Source organism: Lucilia sericata, unplaced genomic scaffold, assembly GCF_015586225.1.
Source record: "Lucilia sericata isolate MDLA Ls3-8-SP2 unplaced genomic scaffold, ASM1558622v1 Contig000417F_arrow, whole genome shotgun sequence".
Classification (NCBI taxonomy): domain Eukaryota; kingdom Metazoa; phylum Arthropoda; class Insecta; order Diptera; family Calliphoridae; genus Lucilia; species Lucilia sericata.
Genome location: NW_023994434.1, coordinates 191,970 through 212,580, shown reverse-complemented (window position 1 = coordinate 212,580; position 20,611 = coordinate 191,970). Strand labels below are relative to the sequence as shown.

At 32.8% G+C, this 20,611-nt stretch overlaps 1 protein-coding gene and 1 long non-coding RNA gene across 5 annotated transcripts in view; one reads left to right on the top strand and one right to left on the bottom strand.

Moving 5' to 3' along the window:
* The window catches only part of LOC119604666, a 259,457-nt gene that overhangs the window by 89,018 nt on the left and 149,828 nt on the right, over window positions 1-20,611 (top strand). For all 3 annotated transcript variants that reach the window (XR_005231535.1, XR_005231536.1, XR_005231537.1), the window contains one exon: window positions 11,899-11,938. This is a non-coding gene — a long non-coding RNA (uncharacterized LOC119604666). The remainder of the gene's footprint in view (window positions 1-11,898; window positions 11,939-20,611) is intronic.
* Window positions 1-20,611, bottom strand: part of LOC119604661 (protein kinase 4-like) — a 121,133-nt gene that overhangs the window by 90,276 nt on the left and 10,246 nt on the right. The gene's annotated exons all lie outside the window — the stretch shown is intronic.

Sequence of the window (20,611 nt, the reverse complement as noted above, 5' to 3'; positions counted from 1 at the left end):
TAAATCTATAGTGAAGTTATTACTTCTTTTATTTATGCTAAGATTGCCTTTAGGCCTACTGTGCTTTCACATTTTGGTACTTATACAACTTCATAGACCATTTTACAAACACATGTGATACCATGGTTTCGTAAATTTTTTTTAATGTCAACAACTTGTATAGAAATAAATTTAAATATTACTGTGTATCTTTACAATTTTTTAGTTTTAGTTTGAAAAAGTTTTTCTTTAAGAGAGTGTTACGCATTTATATTATAGATACTAGAACTGAACTAGAATTGAACTAGAACTGAACTAGAACTAAAGTGAACTAGAACTGAACTAGAACTGAACTAGAACTGAACTAGAACTGAACTAGAACTGAACTAGAACTGAACTAGAACTGAACTAAACTAGAATGAACTAGAACTGAACTAGAACTGAACTAGAACTGAACTAGAACTGAACTAGAACTGAACTAGAACTGAACTAGAACTGAACTAGAACTGAACTAGAACTGAACTAGAACTGAACTAGAACTGAACTAGAACTGAACTAGAACTGAACTAGAACTGAACTAGAACTGAACTAGAACTGAACTAGAACTGAACTAGAACTGAACTAGAACTGAACTAGAACTGAACTAGAACTGAACTAGAACTGAACTAGAAACTGAACTAGAACTGAACTAGAACTGAACTAGAACTGAACTAGAACTGAACTAGAACTGAACTGAACTAGAACTGAACTAGAACTGAACTAGAACTGAACTAGAACTGAACTAGAACTGAACTAGAACTGAACTAGAACTGAACTAGAACTGAACTAGAACTGAACTAACTGAACTAGAACTGAACTAGAACTAGAACTAGAACTGAACTAGAACTAGAACTGAACTAGAAACTGAACTAGAACTGAACTAGAACTGAACTAGAACTGACTAGAACTGAACTAGAACTGAACTAGAACTGAACTAGAACTGAACTAGAACTGAACTAGAACTGAACTAGAACTGAACTAGAACTGAACTAGAACTGAACTAGAACTGAACTAGAACTGAACTAGAACTGAACTAGAACTGAACTAGAACTGAACTAGAACTGAACTAGAACTGAACTAGAACTGAACTAGAACTGAACTAGAACTGAACTAGAACTGAACTAGAACTGAACTAGAACTGAACTAGAACTGAACTAGAACTGAACTAGAACTGAACTAGAACTGAACTAGAACTGAACTAGAACTGAACTAGAACTGAACTAGAACTGAACTAGAACTGAACTAGAACTGAACTAGAACTGAACTAGAACTGAACTAGAACTGAACTAGAACTGAACTAGAAACTGAACTAGAACTGAACTAGAACTGAACTAGAACTGAACTAGAACTGAACTAGAACTGAACTAGAACTGAACTAGAACTGAACTAGAACTGAACTAGAACTGAACTAGAACTGAACTAGAACTGAACTAGAACTGAACTAGAACTGAACTAGAACTGAACTAGAACTGAACTAGAACTGAACTAGAACTGAACTAGAACTGAACTAGAACTGAACTAGAACTGAACTAGAACTGAACTAGAACTGAACTAGAACTGAACTAGAACTGAACTAGAACTGACTAGAACTGAACTAGAAGCTGAACTAGAACTGAACTAGAACTGAACTAGAACTGAACTAGAACTGAACTAGAACTGAACTAGAACTGAACTAGAACTGAACTAGAACTGAACTAGAACTGAACTAGAACTGAACTAGACTGAACTAGAACTGAACTAGAACTGAACTAGAACTGAACTAGAACTGAACTAGAACTGAACTAGAACTGAACTAGAACTGAACTAGAACTGAACTAGAACTGAACTAGAACTGAACTAGAACTGAACTAGAACTGAACTAGAACTGAACTAGAACTGAACTAGAACTGAACTAGAACTGAACTAGAACTGAACTAGAACTAGAACTGAACTGAGACTAGAACTGAACTAGAACTGACTAGAACTGAACTAGAACTGAACTAGAACTGAACTAGAACTGAACTAGAACTGAACTAGAACTGAACTAGAACTGAACTAGAACTGAACTAGAACTGAACTAGAACTGAACTAGAACTACGAACTGAACTAGAACTGAACTAGAACTGAACTAGAACTGAACTAGAACTGAACTAGAACTGAACTAGAACTGAACTAGAACTGAACTAGAACTGAACTAGAACTGAACTAGAACTGAACTAGAACTGAACTAGAACTGAACTAAACTGACTAGAACTGAACTAGAACTGAACTAGAACTGAACTAGAACTGAACTAGAACTGAACTACTAGAACTGAACTGCTAACTAGAACTGGAACTGACGAACTGAACTAGAACTGATAGACTAGGATGAACTGAACTAGAACTGAACTAGAACTGAACTAGAAACTGAACTAAACTGAACTAGAACTGAACTAGAACTGAACTAGAACTGAACTAAACTAGAACTGAACTAGAACTGAACTAGACTGAACTAGAACTGAACTAGAACTGAACTAGAACTGAACCAGAACTGAGGTAAAACAAAACTTAATTCCTTTTTTTTCAATAAAAGTTAATGAATGTAATTTTTGATTTACTTATACATACATATATAGTTACATACATTATTTATTTTTGACAATGTATTGAAATTTATTTTGAAAATGCATAGAGTGTTGCAATTCTAAATGCGCATATAAATATCAAGTTTAAATTACATTTAGAGAGACAACAAAAGAGTAAAATAACTATATGACCCCAATAAAAAGTCTCAAATATTAAGTCATAAATTCGTGCACTCTACCTCAAGCTGTTAAAAATATAGCTATATTGTTATATTTCTTACCAAAATCTGCCCATCCGTTAAATGTACTAGAAGTAAGTTCTAGGACCAATCACTAGGACAAGTTCTACATCAGTTTCTTCCTCTATAAAGAAATATTTAAAAGCCTATAGAATATTTAACATTTATGAACCGCTACTTAAAACTTAGATGTAGATCTTCTCTGAATCGTTGCAGATCAACATAAAGTTTCTTATTAGTATTCATATCGTCTTTTGTATGTTTTTGTTATAATTATGTGAGAATTGAATTGAATGCATAATCTTTTATACAACAACAAACGCATATAGTTTATACATAAGTTGGTAGTTGTTTTTTTTTTGTATTTGTGTAACTGATGCAATGCATCCGATGATGCTACTGCTGTAGCTTGGCTTGTTTTGCTGTCTGTTAAGGATGATGTGTTGTTAAGTTTTAAAAACTCACATAAATTTATGTTAAAACTTTAATGTTGCTGCTGTTGTTGTTATTGTTTCTGTTGAATTTTTATAATGTGTTTAAGACAACAAGCAAACAAAACAAAACAAAGCAATACAAAAGACAGACAGACAGACAGTCATACAACTTGCCGTCGTCGCATCAGTAGCAACAAAACAAAGTTCGTGCGAATTTTTGCTACATGAAGTTTTTTGTTTGCAACACAATTTTTTTGTTTTATAACTTGAACATTACAATGCAAGAAGTATTATTGTGGATGTGTATGGGTCCGTCTAAGTGTCTGAATGTGCAACATGAATTTTTATATGACTAAAAATGTTTTAATTTTTTCTATATTATAAAATATTTTATTATAACTTTTTTTGAGACTTAAACCCCCTTTTTCACCTAACTTCTGTAAGTGTTGTAATATTAATTTGGCGAAAATAATGATGAAAATATATTATTAAAGTATTTAATAAGCTACTGGAAAACTATAGCTACAAGTTTTTTTGAATATACTTTAATGTCAGCAGCACTTGTAATTAATGAGGGTATATATTTACATATGAGTTGTCACTTTGTATGCAAAACATGAAAATTGTAGCTTATTATACCCTATACCACTATACTGTATTATGCATTTGTGCTAATGTTTGTATTGGCTCCGTATCACTTTCTGGGTCAATTAACTATCCGTCTGTCTGTCCGTCTCGCTGTCTGTCTGTCTGTCTGTCTGTCTGTCCGTCTGGCTGTCTGTCTGTCTGTCTGTCTGTCTGTCTGTCTGTCTGTCTTTCTGTCCGTCCATCTGTATGCCCATGAAAATCATGTGTGCACGTTCAGTTCTAGTTCAGTTCTAGATCTAGTTCAGTTCTAGTTCAGTTTCAGTCTTCAGTTAGTTCAGTTCTAGTTCAGTTTCTAGTTCAGTTCTAGTTCAGTTCTAGTTCAGTTCTAGTTCAGTTCTAGTTCAGTTCTAGTTCAGTTCTAGTTCAGTTCTAGTTCAGTTCTAGTTCAGTTTAGTTCAGTTCTAGTTCAGTTCTAGTTCAGTTCTAGTTCAGTTCTAGTTCAGTTCTAGTTCAGTTCTAGTTCAGTTCTATTCAGTTCTAGTTCAGTTCTAGTTCAGTTCTAGTTCAGTTCTAGTTCAGTTCTAGTTCAGTTCTAGTTCAGTTCTAGTTCAGTTCTAGTTCAGTTCTAGTTCAGTTCTAGTTCAGTTCTAGTTCATTCTAGTTCAGTTCTAGTTCAGTTCTAGTTCAGTTTAGTTCAGTTCTAGTTCAGTTCTAGTTCAGTTCTAGTTCAGTTCTAGTTAGTTTCTAGTTCAGTTCTAGTTCAGTTCTAGTTCAGTTCTAGTTCAGTTCTAGTTCAGTTCTAGTTCAGTTCTAGTTCAGTTCTAGTTCAGTTCTAGTTCAGTTCTAGTTCAGTTCTAGTTCAGTTAGTTCAGTTCTAGTTCAGTTCTAGTTCAGTTCTAGTTCAGTTCTAGTTCAGTTCTAGTTCAGTTCTAGATCAGTTCTAGTTCAGTTCTAGTTCAGTTCAGTTCAGTTTAGTTCAGTTCTAGTTCAGTTCTAGTTCAGTTCTAGTTCAGTTCTAGTTCAGTTCTAGTTCAGTTCTAGTTCAGTTCTAGTTCAGTTCTAGTTCAGTTCTAGTTCAGTTCTAGTTCAGTTCTAGTTCAGTCTAGTTCAGTTCTAGTTCAGTTCTAGTTCAGTTCTAGTTCAGTTCTAGTTCAGTTCTAGTTCAGTTCTAGTTCAGTTCTAGTTCTAGTTCAGTTCTAGTTCAGTTCTAGTTCAGTTCTAGTTCAGTTCTAGTTCAGTTCTAGTTCAGTTCTAGTTCAGTAGTTCAGTCTAGTTCAGTTCTAGTTCAGTTCTAGTTCAGTTCTAGTTCAGTTCTAGTTCAGTTCTAGTTCAGTTCTAGTTCAGTTCTAGTTCAGTTCTAGTTCAGTTCTAGTTCAGTTCTAGTTCAGTTCTAGTTCAGTTCTAGTTCAGTTCTAGTTCAGTTCTAGTTCAGTTCTAGTTCAGTTCTAGTTCAGTTCTAGTTCAGTTCTAGTTCAGTTCTAGTTCAGTTCTAGTTCAGTTCTAGTTCAGTTCTAGTTCAGTTCTAGTTCAGTTCTAGTTCAGTTCTAGTTCAGTTCTAGTTCAGTTCTAGTTCAGTTCTAGTTCAGTTCTAGTTCAGTTCTTCAGTTCTAGTTTTCAGTTCAGTTCAGTTCTAGTTCAGTTCTAGTTCAGTTCTAGTTCAGTTCTAGTTCAGTTCTAGTTCAGTTCTAGTTCAGTTCTAGTTCAGTTCTAGTTCAGTTCTAGTTCAGTTCTAGTTCAGTTATAGTTCAGTTCTAGTTCAGTTCTAGTTCAGTTCTAGTTCAGTTCTAGTTCAGTTCTAGTTCAGTTCTAGTTCAGTTCTAGTTCAGTTTCTAGTTCAGTTCTAGTTCAGTTCTAGTTCAGTTCTAGTTCAGTTCTAGTTCAGTTCTAGTTCAGTTCTAGTTCAGTTCTAGTTCAGTTCTAGTTCAGTTCTAGTTCAGTTCTAGTTCAGTTCTAGTTCAGTTCTAGTTCAGTTCTAGTTCAGTTCTAGTTCAGTTCTAGTTCAGTTCTAGTTCAGTTCTAGTTCAGTTCTAGTTCAGTTCTAGTTCAGTTCTAGTTCAGTTCTAGTTCAGTTTTGGAGCCGTTCTAATATAAAAAAGTATTGTTTACACTTACATACATAAGTACATATGTATATGTATATTCATCATAAGTAGGTATATGTATACATATACCTATAAACTTATATGTACGTTTGTAAAAATTGACTGTTTCATATCCGTTTTTCACTCACGGCTTTTTATCCTGCAGCAAATAATACATATACATTACTACACTCACACACATAAATGCACACACACGCATACACATCTTATTCATACATTTATAGTAAAAAGAAAAAACATTTCAGTTGAAAAACAATATTGAAGCAATTTAATAGTACAAAATGTTTTTCACTAACTTTATGGTACACAACGTCTTAGGGGGCTTTTTTAGGAGTCAAAATGTTAGTCTAAATAAAAGAAAAGAATCTGTATATGTATTTATATATAAATACATAAAAGTGTTGAAAAAAATGAGAAATTTTATAAAAGTGTTAAGTTTCTTTATTGTTTACTTTTGAGCTGGTATTAAAGTAGTAACAAAATGAAAGAGGTGTAGGGGGAAGACCAAACACACTTTAACATTGACAGTTAAGTTATTTTTTTTTTGGTAAATAAATGGATGTGCAAATATGTGTGAACATGAGAAGCTTTAAATAAGATTTAATAAAATCGTATTGAATAAATAAAATGCTTTTCCAAGGAAATATTTGATTTAAAAAAATATATAAAATTTATTTCTGCAACGATTTTATTAAATTTAGTTCAGTCCTAGTTCAAATCTAATATGATTCTAGTTTTTGTTTTAGTTCTAAATTAACGAAAATTTTTGAAATAGTATTAAAATATATTTTTTAATTCTCGTAGGTTGTTTTTTAATTTACTAGTCACAAGTTGTAAATTTGTTATTTTAATCTGATTTAAAGCATTTTCAATAACAAAATCTTGTTGTAAAATTTCAATGGTAGTGAGAGTTAAGAATCAAACTCAAGTAAAACTTTATTCTTGTTGTGTCTATGGCATTCATGGTAAGTTATAACAAGTTAACACATTTAACATTCTTGCAACTTATGAAAAAAAAAACCGCTTCAAAATAGTAAAAAAAAACATTCTGCAAAATATAACTAAAAGAAAATGAAACATTTTAAGCATTTGCTTAGAGTATTTTGTGCACTGCACTTGGTAGTACATACATGTAATTTTTAACATGCAAACAGTAATTTAAAAGAGTGAAACCCTTTAAAATACAAAGCTTTCATAAAGTAAATTATATGAAAGAGAAGTCCTTCCAATGAATTCTGTGTCGATTTTTACTGTCTGTCCATATTTTAATGCAATGCATTAGTTTTGACCACACTACTAACTAGTTTAAATGATTTCATTCCTTTAACGACCTGCACTCCAAGTAAATATTTTGTTATTTTCTTCAGTCGGTTGCTTTTGGTTGGATGATGGCTGGGGTTGTTGGCTCAATATATGTTCAACTCTATGTTAGATTTTTTCATGTTTACTGTCTGTTTGTCTGTCTGTTGGTATGCCTCTCTATCTGGTTGTTAGCTTTGCCAGTATATATGTATGTTTATATGTTTTATATGTAGGTTTTAGTAAGTAAAGTATGGCATAATATGTGACATGCGGGAATTTTTAAAACCAGTTTTCTATCAAGTTTACACAGCATCACAACATCACGCCAGCAAGGAGTGAGCGAGTGTGTGGGTCTAAAGACAGTGCTAACACAAATCCACTAATGCAAACGCATACCAGAACTTAGCTATACTAACACACATGGGTATTAGGAGGGTCCTAAATAAGTTCTAGTTCAGTTCTAGTTCAGTTCTAGTTCAGTTCTAGTTCAGTTTACTTCAGTTCTAGTTCAGTTCTAGTTCAGTTCTAGTTCAGTTCTAGTTCAGTTCTAGTTCAGTTCTAGTTTAGTTCTAGTTCAGTTCTAGTTCAGTTCTAGTTCAGTTCTAGTTCAGTTCTAGTTCAGTTCTAGTTCAGTTCTAGTTCAGTTCTAGTTCAGTTCTAGTTCAGTTCTAGTTCAGTTCTAGTTTAGTTCTAGTTCAGTTCTAGTTCAGTTCTAGTTCAGTTCTAGTTCAGTTCTAGTTCAGTTCTAGTTCAGTTCTAGTTCAGTTCTAGTTCAGTTCTAGTTCAGTTCTAGTTCAGTTCTAGTTTAGTTCTAGTTCAGTTCTAGTTCAGTTCTAGTTCAGTTCTAGTTCAGTTCTAGTTCAGTTCTAGTTCAGTTCTAGTTCAGTTTTAGTTCAGTTCTAGTTCAGTTCTAGTTCAGTTCTAGTTCAGTTCTAATTCAGTTCTAGTTCAGTTCTAGTTCAGTTCTAGTTCAGTTCTAGTTCAGTTCTAGTTCAGTTCTAGTTCAGTTCTAGTTCAGTTCTAGTTCAGTTCTAGTTCAGTTCTAGTTCAGCTCTAGTTCAGTTCTAGTTCAGTTCTAGTTCAGTTCTAGTTCAGCTCTAGTTCAGTTCTAGTTCAGTTCTAGTTCAGTTCTAGTTCAGTCTAGTTCAGTTCTAGTTCAGTTCTAGTTCAGTTTAGTTCAGTTCTAGTTCAGCTCTAGTTCAGCTCTAGTTCAGTTCTAGTTCAGTTCTAGTTCAGTTCTAGTTCAGTTCTATTCAGTTCTAGTTCAGTTCTAGTTCAGTTCTAGTTCAGTTCTAGTTCAGTTCTAGTTCAGTTCTAGTTCAGTTCTAGTTCAGTCTAGTTCAGTTCTAGTTCAGTTCTAATTCAGTTCTAGTTCAGTTCTAGTTCAGTTCTAGTTCAGTTCTAGTTCAGTTCTAGTTCAGTTCTAGTTCAGTTCTAGTTCAGTTCTAGTTCAGTTCTAGTTCAGTTCTAGTTCAGTTCTAGTTCAGTTCTAGTTCAGTTCTAGTTCAGTTCTAGTTCAGTTCTAGTTCAGTTCTAGTTCAGTTCTAGTTCAGTTTAGTTCAGTTCTAGTTCAGTTCTAGTTCAGTTCTAGTTCAGTTCTAGTTCAGTTCTAGTTCAGTTCTAGTTCAGTTCTAGTTCAGTTCTAGTTCAGTTCTAGTTCAGTTCTAGTTCAGTTCTAGTTCAGTTCTAGTTCAGTTCTAGTTCAGTTCTAGTTCAGTTCTAGTTCAGTTCTAGTTCAGTTCTAGTTCAGTTCTAGTTCAGTTCTAGTTCAGTTCTAGTTCAGTTCTAGTTCAGTTCTAGTTCAGTTCTAGTTCAGTTCTAGTTCAGTTCTAGTTCAGTTCTAGTTCAGTTCTAGTTCAGTTCTAGTTCAGTTCTAGTTCAGTTCTAGTTCAGTTCTAGTTCAGTTCTAGTTCAGTTCTAGTTCAGTTCTAGTTCAGTTCTAGTTCAGTTCTAGTTCAGTTCTAGTTCAGTTCTAGTTCAGTTCTAGTTCAGTTCTAGTTCAGTTCTAGTTCAGTTCTAGTTCAGTTCTAGTTCAGTTCTAGTTCAGTTCTAGTTCAGTTCTAGTTCAGTTCTAGTTCAGTTCTAGTTCAGTTCTAGTTCAGTTCTAGTTCAGTTCTAGTTCAGTTCTAGTTCAGCTCTAGTTCAGTTCTAGTTCAGTTCTAGTTCAGTTCTAGTTCAGTTCTAGTTCAGTTCTAGTTCAGTTCTAGTTTAGTTCTAGTTCAGTTCTAGTTCAGTTCTAGTTCAGTTCTAGTTCAGTTCTAGTTCTTCTAGTTCAGTTCTAGTTCAGTTCTAGTTCAGTTCTAGTTCAGTTCTAGTTCAGTTCTAGTTCAGTTCTAGTTCAGTTCTAGCTCAGTTCTAGTTCAGTTCTAGTTCAGTTCTAGTTCAGTTCTAGTTCAGTTCTAGTTCAGTTCTAGTTCAGTTCTAGTTCAGTTCTAGTTCAGTTCTAGTTCAGTTCAAGTACAGTTCAAGTACAGTTCAAGTTCAGTTCTAGTTCAGTTCTAGTTCAGTTCTAGTTCAGTGCTAGTTCAGTTCTAGTTCAGTTCTGGTTCAGTTCTAGTTCAGTTCTAGTTCATTTCTAGTTCAGTTCTAGTTCAGTTCTAGTTCAGTTCTAGTTCAGTTCTAGTTCAGTTCTAGTTCAGTTCTAGTTCAGTTCTATGCAATCAATGCAAACAAAACCAAGTTAATGCACATAAAACCTCCCCATCTTACCAGCTCAAACATAGAAATAAAATATCATGATTATGAATGTTTACACCAGAATGCCAATAAAAACATCAGTAACAATGATAACTGTTCGACTATTATAGAAATGGTGAATTCGTATAAATACCTAGGAGTATATGTCGACAACACATTCGAATGGAAAACGCATATAGAAGTCTACAAAAAAAACTTCGAAAAACGTCATATATTCTATATCATTTAAGTAATTGTGCTACCTATAATGTACTGCGTCAAGCATATTTCTCTTTAGTCGAATCATATATAAGACATGGGATATCGGCTTGGGGAAACGTGAAATACAAAAGTACATTACAAAAAACTCAGGAACGCATACTTAAAATACTATGGAAAAAACATCAATACCATATAAATGACATCAATAATGAAACAACAAATCGCACCAATGAAAATTCTGATGGCATTGCCAAGTCGTTAAATATCTTAACCGTTAAAAATATATTATATAACAATACTTAAAGAATTTCATAATAATACAACGCTTCTTCAAGCTATCGATCATTCGCATAACACAAGACACAGATCCCAGGGAAAACAAAATTGAACGTTTCCAGAATGAATACGGTAGAAATACACTGAAAGTATCACTACCCACAATCTGTAACAAAATACCAACCCAAATATTAAGTATAACAAATATTCACAAAAGAAATAAACTTATTAAAAACTATCTCATAAGCTTGCAATGAAATTGAACATGAACTACAAAACAAGTCAAATAACTAACAATATCCAACACAACCGCTTTTGTAATCCAATGTCCTGCAGACAAGCTGAACAGCTTTGCGGGGTAGATTATGAAAAAAAAATCTAAATCTCAACACCAGGGCCTATGGAACCACAACATCGATGTCATATCCAATCCGCTATGTCATACTAATGAACTGATATGAAGGTTTATCCATTCCTGGCGACTTATGATGCCGTAAAATCAAAATACATAATATACTTTGGATTATTGTATTTTACATTTGTTTATTATTGATAATTACCTGTATATATGAAAAATTTTTGAATAAAAAAAAAAAAAAAAAAAAGTTCATTTCTAGTTCAGTTCTAGTTCAGTTCTAGTTCAGTTCTAGTTCAGTTCTAGTTCAGTTCTAGTTCAGTTCTAGTTCAGTTCTAGTTCAGTTCTAGTTCAGTTCTAGTTCAGTTCTAGTTCAGTTCTAATTCAGTTCTACTTCAGTTCAGCTAGCAGCCATTTTTTTGAACCAGTCTAATAAAATGTATCTCTCAGATTCAGAAGTATTTGCAATGTTGCATGTTTGTTTGTCTTTGGTGGTTCTGCTTTTGCTTTTTAACTTGTCTTTGGGTTTTTTCAAGTTCTTGTTTTTTTTCTCTATTGAATTTCAGTTAATACTTTGCTGTTGTTGTAGAATTTTTTCACAATTGGAATGTGTTTTTTGTTTTTGCCAACTTTTGGCCATAAGCTTAAGTTTAACGTGAACAACCTAAAGGTTTCAAATGTTTGTTTTGAATCCTTTTTTTTGGTTTTAAAATTTCAAGTTTGTTTTAGTTGAGTCCAAAAATAGTTGGTTGAAAAACGAAGATAGAAAAGTGCGAAGGAAAAAGTTAAGAATTTGATGAATTTTTTATGAAGCAGAAGTCAGAGCAGGATTTAAAAATATGTGGTGCAATTTCGTTTGAAATTTTTAGATGCGCAACCAGAATATGTTTTAAAATTAAAAAAATTTGTTATACATGTATAACATGTAAGAAAGAATGGTTTTAATGTTAAAAAATTCTAGTTTTGAATTATTAAATAGAGGTTTAATTTATTAACTTGGTTTTTTAATGCTAGTTAATCTTTTAATCAGTTAACAAACCGGCCCAAGTTTAACTAGTTTTTTATTTTAATTAAATAAAAATCTTTTAATCGTATTTATTTCAATTTAAATAATAAATTTTATCTTTTTTCTTTTAATTTCAGCAAGAAAAACAATTTCCATTAAAATCTGCATAACTTAAAGGTTAGTGAAAAAATGTTTTATCGTTTAATTTTAGTAAATTTACCAATTTATATATGACATTATTTAAATTAAATAAATTATCTATGTTTTTATTTTATACAATTAATTTTAGCAACAATTGAATTATTTTGCTCTAATTGTTTTATTGTTTAAGGCTTGAAGGTATAAATATTATTAGTTGTATTGCACTATTGCCATATTTAGACAATTGATTAAATTAAATCCAGAAATATTTAAGGCTAAATCCGTTAGATAAATAGTTAAATTAATAAAATTGTGCTAAATGAACTTTTGTCAGATAAATAGAAAATAATGTTTGTTTATTTATTATTTTTTACTGCAAAAATAGGGGTTCTAGTTCTGTTCTAGTTCTATTCTAGTTCTATTCTAGTTCTATTCTAGTTCTATTCTAGTTCTGTTCTAGTTCTGTTCTAGTTCTGTTCTAGTTCTGTTCTAGTTCTGTTCTAGTTCTGTTCTAGTTCTGTTCTAGTTCCGTTCTAGTTCTGTTCTGGTTCTGTTCTAGTTCTATTCTAGTTCTGTTCTAGTTCTGTTCTAGTTCTGTTCTAGTTCTGTTCTAGTTCTGTTCTAGTTCTGTTTTAGTTCTGTTTTAGTTCTGTTCTAGTTCTGTTCTAGTTCTGTTCTAGTTCTGTTCTAGTTCTGTTCTAGTTCTGTTCTAGTTCTGTTCTAGTTCTGTTCTAGTTCTGTTCTAGTTCTGTTCTAGTTCTGTTCTAGTTCTGTTCTAGTTCTGTTCTAGTTCTGTTCTAGTTCTGTTCTAGTTCTGTTCTAGTTCTGTTCTAGTTCTGTTCTAGTTCTGTTCTAGTTCTGTTCTAGTTCTGTTCTAGTTCTGTTCAGTTCTGTTCAGTTCTGTTCTAGTTCTAGTTCTGTTCTAGTTCTGTTCTAGTTCTGTTCTAGTTCTGTTCTAGTTCTGTTCTAGTTCTGTTCTAGTTCTGTTCTAGTTCTGTTCTAGTTCTGTTCTAGTTCTGTTCTAGTTCTGTTCTAGTTCTGTTCTAGTTCTGTTCTAGTTCTGTTCTAGTTCTGTTCTAGTTCTGTTCTAGTTCTGTTCTAGTTCTGTTCTAGTTCTGTTCTAGTTCTGTTCTAGTTCTGTTCTAGTTCTGTTCTAGTTCTGTTCTAGTTCTGTTCTAGTTCTGTTCTAGTTCTGTTCTAGTTCTGTTCTAGTTCTGTTCTAGTTCTGTTCTAGTTCTGTTCTAGTTCTGTTCTAGTTCTGTTCTAGTTCTGTTCTAGTTCTGTTCTAGTTCTGTTCTAGTTCTGTTCTAGTTCTGTTCTAGTTCTGTTCTAGTTTGTTCTAGTTCTGTTCTAGTTCTGTTCTAGTTCTGTTCTAGTTCTGTTCTAGTTCTGTTCTAGTTCTGTTCTAGTTCTGTTCTAGTTCTGTTCTAGTTCTGTTCTAGTTCTGTTCTAGTTCTGTTCTAGTTCTGTTCTAGTTCTGTTCTAGTTCTGTTCTAGTTCTGTTCTAGTTCTGTTCTAGTTCTGTTCTAGTTCTGTTCTAGTTCTGTTCTAGTTCTGTTCTAGTTCTGTTCTAGTTCTGTTCTAGTTCTGTTCTAGTTCTGTTCTAGTTCTGTTCTAGTTCTGTTCTAGTTCTGTTCTAGTTCTGTTCTAGTTCTGTTCTAGTTCTGTTCTAGTTTCTAGTTCTGTTCTAGTTCTGTTCTAGTTCTGTTCTAGTTCTGTTCTAGTTCTGTTCTAGTTCTGTTCTAGTTCTGTTCTAGTTGTTCTAGTTCTGTTCTAGTTCTGTTCTAGTTCTGTTCTAGTTCTGTTCTAGTTCTGTTCTAGTTCTGTTCTAGTTCTGTTCTAGTTCTGTTCTAGTTCTGTTCTAGTTCTGTTCTAGTTCTGTTCTAGTTCTGTTCTAGTTCTGTTCTAGTTCTGTTCTAGTTCTGTTCTAGTTCTGTTCTAGTTCTGTTCTAGTTCTGTTCTAGTTCTGTTCTAGTTCTGTTCTAGTTCTGTTCTAGTTCTGTTCTAGTTCTGTTCTAGTTCTGTTCTAGTTCTGTTCTAGTTCTGTTCTAGTTCTGTTCTAGTTCTGTTCTAGTTCTGTTCTAGTTCTGTTCTAGTTCTGTTCTAGTTCTGTTCTAGTTCTGTTCTAGTTCTGTTCTAGTTCTGTTCTAGTTCTGTTCTAGTTCTGTTCTAGTTCTGTTCTAGTTCTGTTCTAGTTCTGTTCTAGTTCTGTTCTAGTTCTGTTCTAGTTCTGTTCTAGTTCTGTTCTAGTTCTGTTCTAGTTCTGTTCTAGTTCTGTTCTAGTTCTGTTCTAGTTCTGTTCTAGTTCTGTTCTAGTTCTGTTCTAGTTCTGTTCTAGTTCTGTTCTAGTTCTGTTCTAGTTCTGTTCTAGTTCTGTTCTAGTTCTGTTCTAGTTCTGTTCTAGTTCTGTTCTAGTTCTGTTTAGTTCTGTTCTAGTTCTGTTCTAGTTCTGTTCTAGTTCTGTTCTAGTTCTGTTCTAGTTATGTTCTAGTTCTGTTCTAGTTCTGTTCTAGTTCTGTTCTAGTTCTGTTCTAGTTCTGTTCTAGTTCTGTTCTAGTTCTGTTCTAGTTCTGTTCTAGTTCTGTTCTAGTTCTGTTCTAGTTCTGTTCTAGTTCTGTTCTAGTTCTGTTCTAGTTCTGTTCTAGTTCTGTTCTAGTTCTGTTCTAGTTCTGTTCTAGTTCTGTTCTAGTTCTGTTCTAGTTCTGTTCTAGTTCTGTTCTAGTTCTGTTCTAGTTCTGTTCTAGTTCTGTTCTAGTTCTGTTCTAGTTCTGTTCTAGTTCTGTTCTGTTCTAGTTCTGTTCTAGTTCTGTTCTAGTTCTGTTCTAGTTCTGTTCTAGTTCTGTTCTAGTTCTGTTCTAGTTCTGTTCTAGTTCTGTTCTAGTTCTGTTCTAGTTCTGTTCTAGTTCTGTTTTAGTTCTGTTCTATTTACTATGTAGTACATCTGAGGTTTTCGGTACTTCCGCTTCCTTAGTTTTATTTTTGCATCATTTGTATTATGAAATATATAGCAATTATAGAAATTCCAATTCATTGCAAACTTCGTAACTTCCCATTTTTAGCAATTATTTAAGAATTTTGCATTCTACTTAAAGATAATATAATGTTCATAGTTCTATTGTGGTATCTTATTGCAAAACTTAATTTAAAATATACAAACAAAATGCATTTTTAAATGTTTTCCTTATCGTACCACAATTACTTGTGGTCTGCAAAATTTATTTATTACATTTTCAAAAACTGCAACAACAACAGAAACTTAACTTTGTTAAATAGAAAAAAATCTACAAAAAATTTCATCATATCATCATTTTCGTCTAAAAACGCAATGATGCAGCAAACACATTTACATACATTACGTACTTTGTACATTTGTATAACTAAACAAACAACTACATAAAACTAATGAAAATATCAAATGTTGTAATAACAGGAAAAAAATTTTAAAGTAAAAATTTACAAATTGTCTATCAATAAATAAGCAAAAAATGTAAAGAAAAATTGGAAAACTAAAACATTTGCATTTAAAAATATACATATGTATGAAAATATGTATATGGACAGACAGACATATGGACAGAGTAATGTAGCAGTTTTTGTCTGTCCATTTTTTTTAGCATATTGTATTACACAAGTAAGTAAATATTTGATAATTAAATTGGGGGAAAAAATAATTCAATTAGTGTGCTACTTAGTTTTTTATACGATTTGTTACAAATTAAAAATACGAAAATAAATATTGCGTTTATTTGTCAATATATTGAGACTGTCGGTAATTATTTCCAACTAGGGCATGGTTTAGTAATTAAATCGGTTTAATAATTTGTTAATATAAGGCAGTCGGAAAACTACTTTCTTTTGCTTTAAGAAAATAAGAAATTGATTTTACGTTTGTTAGAAAGTTATGTAAATTGTTTTGAATTATGCAAATATTGCAATATAGACATTGTTTACATCATGATATGTATAGGAAATATTATAAATTTTTATTTAAATAAGTAAATTTAAGAAATTTTTATTAAAATTAAGTTTTATTCATATGTTTGACATAAAGTTTACATTATGTAAACAATATAAATTAATATTAACAATAACAATTAATATTAACAGTAACAATATAAATTAATATTAAATAATAAATATTATAACTTAATAGTTAACCAAAAAGAAATAAGCTTAAATCTAATTAAATTTTAAGTTTTGACATCATGTTTACATAATGTAAAATAATCTTCTAAATCACACAAGTGTTACATCATGTCAACAATAAGGTAAATAATGTAATTTTTATTATGTTAAGAAAAAATTTAAAAAGTTGCTTGTTACTAACTGAATTTAAATTGTTTACATTAAGTTTACATCAAAATTTTAGTTGTTTACATATTTGACATTATGTTTACATAGAGTAAATATAAAATAATGTTATACATTTTTTATTTAAATATGGAAATTATGAAGGAAATTATGTTGATTGTTTACATTGATCGTAATGTTTACATCAAGTAAATAATAGAAAATAATGTTTCAACGCTTTTCTTATGTTTTGAAACGAAGTAAAATGCTTTTTTAAATGGAATGCTAATAATTTACATTGTTTACATCATGTCGATAATAGGTAAATAATGTAAATTTTCATTTAATTACAAAAATACTTAGAAGGCGGTCAGTTTTGTTTTAGTTCTTCTAGTTCTGTTCTAGTACTGTTCTAGTTCTGTTCTAGTTGTTCTAGTTCTGTTCTAGTTCTGTTCTAGTTCTGTTCTAGTTCTGTTCTAGTTCTGTTCTAGTTCTGTTCTAGTTCTGTTCTAGTTCTGTTCTAGTTCTGTTCTAGCTCTGTTCTAGTTCTGTTCTATTCTGTTCTAGTTCTGTTCCAGTTCTGTTCTAGTTCTGTTCTAGTTCTGTTCTAGTTCTGTTCTAGTTCTGTTCTAGTTCTGTTCTAGTTCTGTTCTAGTTCTGTTCTAGTTCTGTTCTAGTTCTGTTCTAGTTCTGTTCTAGTTCTGTTTCTAGTTCTGTTAGTTCTGTTCTAGTTCTGTTCTAGTTCTGTTCTAGTTCTGTTCTAGTTCTGTTCTAGTTCTGTTCTAGTTCTGTTCTAGTTCTGTTCTAGTTCTGTTCTAGTTCTGTTCTAGTTCTGTTCTAGTTCTGTTCTAGTTCTATTCTAGTTCTATTCTAGTTCTGTCCTAGTTCTGTTCTAGTTCTGTTCTAGTTCTGTTCTAGTTCTGTTCTAGTTCTGTTCTAGTTCTTTCTAGTTCTGTTCTAGTTCTGTTCTAGTTCTGTCTAGTTCTGTTAGTTCTGTTCTAGTTCTGTTCTAGTTCTGTTCTAGTTCTGTTCTAGTTCTGTTCTAGTTCTGTTCTAGTTCTGTTCTAGTTCTGTTCTAGTTCTGTTCTAGTTCTGTTCTAGTTCTGTTCTAGTTCTGTTCTAGTTCTGTTCTGTTCTGTTCTAGTTCTGTTCTAGTTCTGTTCTAGTTCTGTTCTAGTTCTGTTCTAGTTCTGTTCTAGTTCTGTTCTAGTTCTGTTCTAGTTCTGTTCTAGTTCTGTTCTAGTTCTGTTCTAGTTCTGTTCTAGTTCTGTTCTAGTTCTGTTCTAGTTCTGTTCTAGTTCTGTTCTAGTTCTGTTCTAGTTCTGTTCCAGTTCTGTTCTAGTTTCTGTTCTAGTTCTGTTCTGTTCTGTTCTAGTTCTGTTCTAGTTCTGTTCTAGTTCTGTTCTAGTTCTGTTCTAGTTCTGTTCTAGTTCTGTTCTAGTTCTGTTCTAGTTCTGTTCTAGTTCTGTTCTAGTTCTGTTCTAGTTCTGTTCTAGTTCTGTTCTAGTTCTGTTCTAGTTCTGTTCTAGTTCTGTTCTAGTTTCTGTTCTAGTTCTGTTCTAGTTCTGTTCTAGTTCTGTTCTAGTTCTGTTCTAGTTCTGTTCTAGTTCTGTCTAGTTCTGTTCTAGTTCTGTTCTAGTTCTGTTCTAGTTCTGTTCTAGTTCTGTTCTAGTTCTGTTCTAGTTCTGTTCTAGTTCTGTTCTAGTTCTGTTCTAGTTCTGTTTCTAGTTCTGTTCTAGTTCTGTTCTAGTTCTGTTCTAGTTCTGTTCTAGTTCTGTTCTAGTTCTGTTCTAGTTCTGTTCTAGTTCTGTTCTAGTTCTGTTCTAGTTCTGTTCTAGTTCTGTTCTAGTTCTGTTCTAGTTCTGTTCTAGTTCTGTTCTAGTTCTGTTCTAGTTTTTCTAGTTCTGTTCTAGTTCTGTTCTAGTTCTGTTCTAGTTCTGTTCTAGTTCTGTTCTAGTTCTGTTCTAGTTCTGTTCTAGTTCTGTTCTAGTCTGTTCTAGTTCTGTTCTAGTTCTGTTCTAGTTCTGTTCTAGTTCTGTTCTAGTTCTGTTCTAGTTCTGTTCTAGTTCTGTTCTAGTTCTGTTCTAGTTCTGTTCTAGTTCTGTTCTAGTTCTGTTCTAGTTCTGTTCTAGTTCTGTTCTAGTTCTGTTCTAGTTCTGTTCTAGTTTCTGTTCTAGTTCTGTTCTAGTTCTGTTCTATTCTGTTCTAGTTCTGTTCTAGTTCTGTTCTAGTTCTGTTCTAGTCTCTCTAGTTCTGTTCTAGTTCTGTTCTAGTTCTGTTCTAGTTCTGTTTAGTTCTGTTCTAGTTCTGTTCTAGTTCTGTTCTAGTTCTGTTCTAGTTCTGTTCTAGTTCTGTTCTAGTTCTGTTCTAGTTCTGTTCTAGTTCTGTTCTAGTTCTGTTCTAGTTCTGTTCTAGTTCTGTTCTAGTTCTGTTCTAGTTCTGTTCTAGTTCTGTTCTAGTTCTGTTCTAGTTCTGTTCTAGTTCTGTTCTAGTTCTGTTCTAGTTCTGTTCTAGTTCTGTTCTAGTTCTGTTCTAGTTCTGTTCTAGTTCTGTTCTAGTTCTGTTCTAGTTCTGTTCTAGTTCTGTTCTAGTTCTGTTCTAGTTCTGTTCTAGTTCTGTTCTAGTTCTGTTCTAGTTCTGTTCTAGTTCTGTTCTAGTTCTGTTCTAGTTCTGTTCTAGTTCTGTTCTAGTTCTGTTCTAGTTCTGTTCTAGTTCTGTTCTAGTTCTAGTTCTGTTCTGTTCTAGTTCTGTTCTAGTTCTGTTCTAGTTCTGTTCTAGTTCTGTTCTAGTTCTGTTCTTAGTTCTGTTCTAGTTCTGTTCTAGTTCTGTTCTAGTTCTGTTCTAGTTCTGTTCTAGTTCTGTTCTAGTTCTGTTCTAGTTCTGTTCTAGTTCTGTTCTAGTTCTGTTCTAGTTCTGTTCTAGTTCTGTTCTAGTTCTGTTCTAGTTCTGTTCTAGTTCTGTTCTAGTTCTGTTCTAGTTCTGTTCTAGTTCTGTTCTAGTTCTGTTCTAGTTCTGTTCTAGTTCTGTTCTAGTTCTGTTCTAGTTCTGTTCTGTTCTAGTTCTATTCTAGTTCTGTTCTAGTTCTGTTCTAGTTCTGTTCTAGTTCTGTTCTAGTTCTGTTCTAGTTCTGTTCTAGTTCTGTTCTAGTTCTCTTCTAGTTCTGTTCTAGTTCTGTTCTAGTTCTGTTCTGTTCTAGTTCTGTTCTAGTTCTGTTCTAGTTCTGTTCTAGTTCTGTTCTAGTTCTGTTCTAGTTCTGTTCTAGTTCTGTTCTAGTTCTGTTCTAGTTCTGTTCTAGTTCTGTTCTAGTTCTGTTCTGTTCTAGTTCTGTTCTAGTTCTGTTCTAGTTCTGTTCTAGTTCTGTTCTAGTTCTGTTCTAGTTCTGTTCTAGTTCTATTCTAGTTCTATTCTAGTTCTGTCCTAGTTCTGTTCTAGTTCTGTTCTAGTTCTGTTCTAGTTCTGTTCTAGTTCTGTTCTAGTTCTGTTCTAGTTCTGTTCTAGTTCTGTTCTAGTTCTGTTCTAGTTCTGTTCTAGTTCTGTTCTAGTTCTGTTCTAGTTCTGTTCTAGTTCTGTTCTAGTTCTGTTCTAGTTCTGTTCTAGTTCTGTTCTAGTTCTGTCTAGTTCTGTTCTAGTTCTGTTCTAGTTCTGTTCTAGTTCTGTTCTAGTTCTGTTCTAGTTCTGTTCTAGTTCTGTTCTAGTTCTGTTCTAGTTCTGTTCTAGTTCTGTTCTAGTTCTGTTCTAGTTCTGTTCTAGTTCTGTTCTAGTTCTGTTCTAGTTCTGTTCTAGTTCTGTTTCTAGTTCTGTTCTAGTTCTGTTCTAGTTCTGTTCTAGTTCTGTTTAGTTCTGTTCTAGTTCTGTTCTAGTTCTGTTCTAGTTCTGTTCTAGTTCTGTTCTAGTTCTGTTCTAGTTCTGTTCTATTCTGTTCTAGTTCTGTCTAGTTCTGTTCTAGTTCTGTTCTAGTTCTGCTCTAGTTCTGTTCTAGTTCTGTTCTAGTTCTGTTCTAGTTCTGTTCTAGTTCTGTTCTAGTTCGTTCTAGTTCTGTTCTAGTTCTGTTCTAGTTCTGTTCTAGTTCTGTTCTAGTTCTGTTCTAGTTCTGTTCTAGTTCTGTTCTAGTTCTGTTCTAGTTCTGTTCTAGTTCTGTTCTAGTTCTGTTCTAGTTCTGTTCTAGTTCTGTTAGTTCTGTTCTAGTTCTGTTCTAGTTCTTTCTAGTTCTGTTCTAGTTCTGTTCTAGTTCTGTTCTAGTTCTGTTCTAGTTCTGTTCTAGTTCTGTTCTCGTTGTTCTAGTTTGTTCTAGTTCTGTTCTAGTTCTGTTCTAGTTCTGTTCTAGTTCTAGTTCTGTTCTAGTTCTGTTCTAGTTCTGTTCTAGTTGTTCTAGTTCTGTTCTAGTTCTGTTCTAGTTCTGTTCTAGTTCTGTTCTAGTTC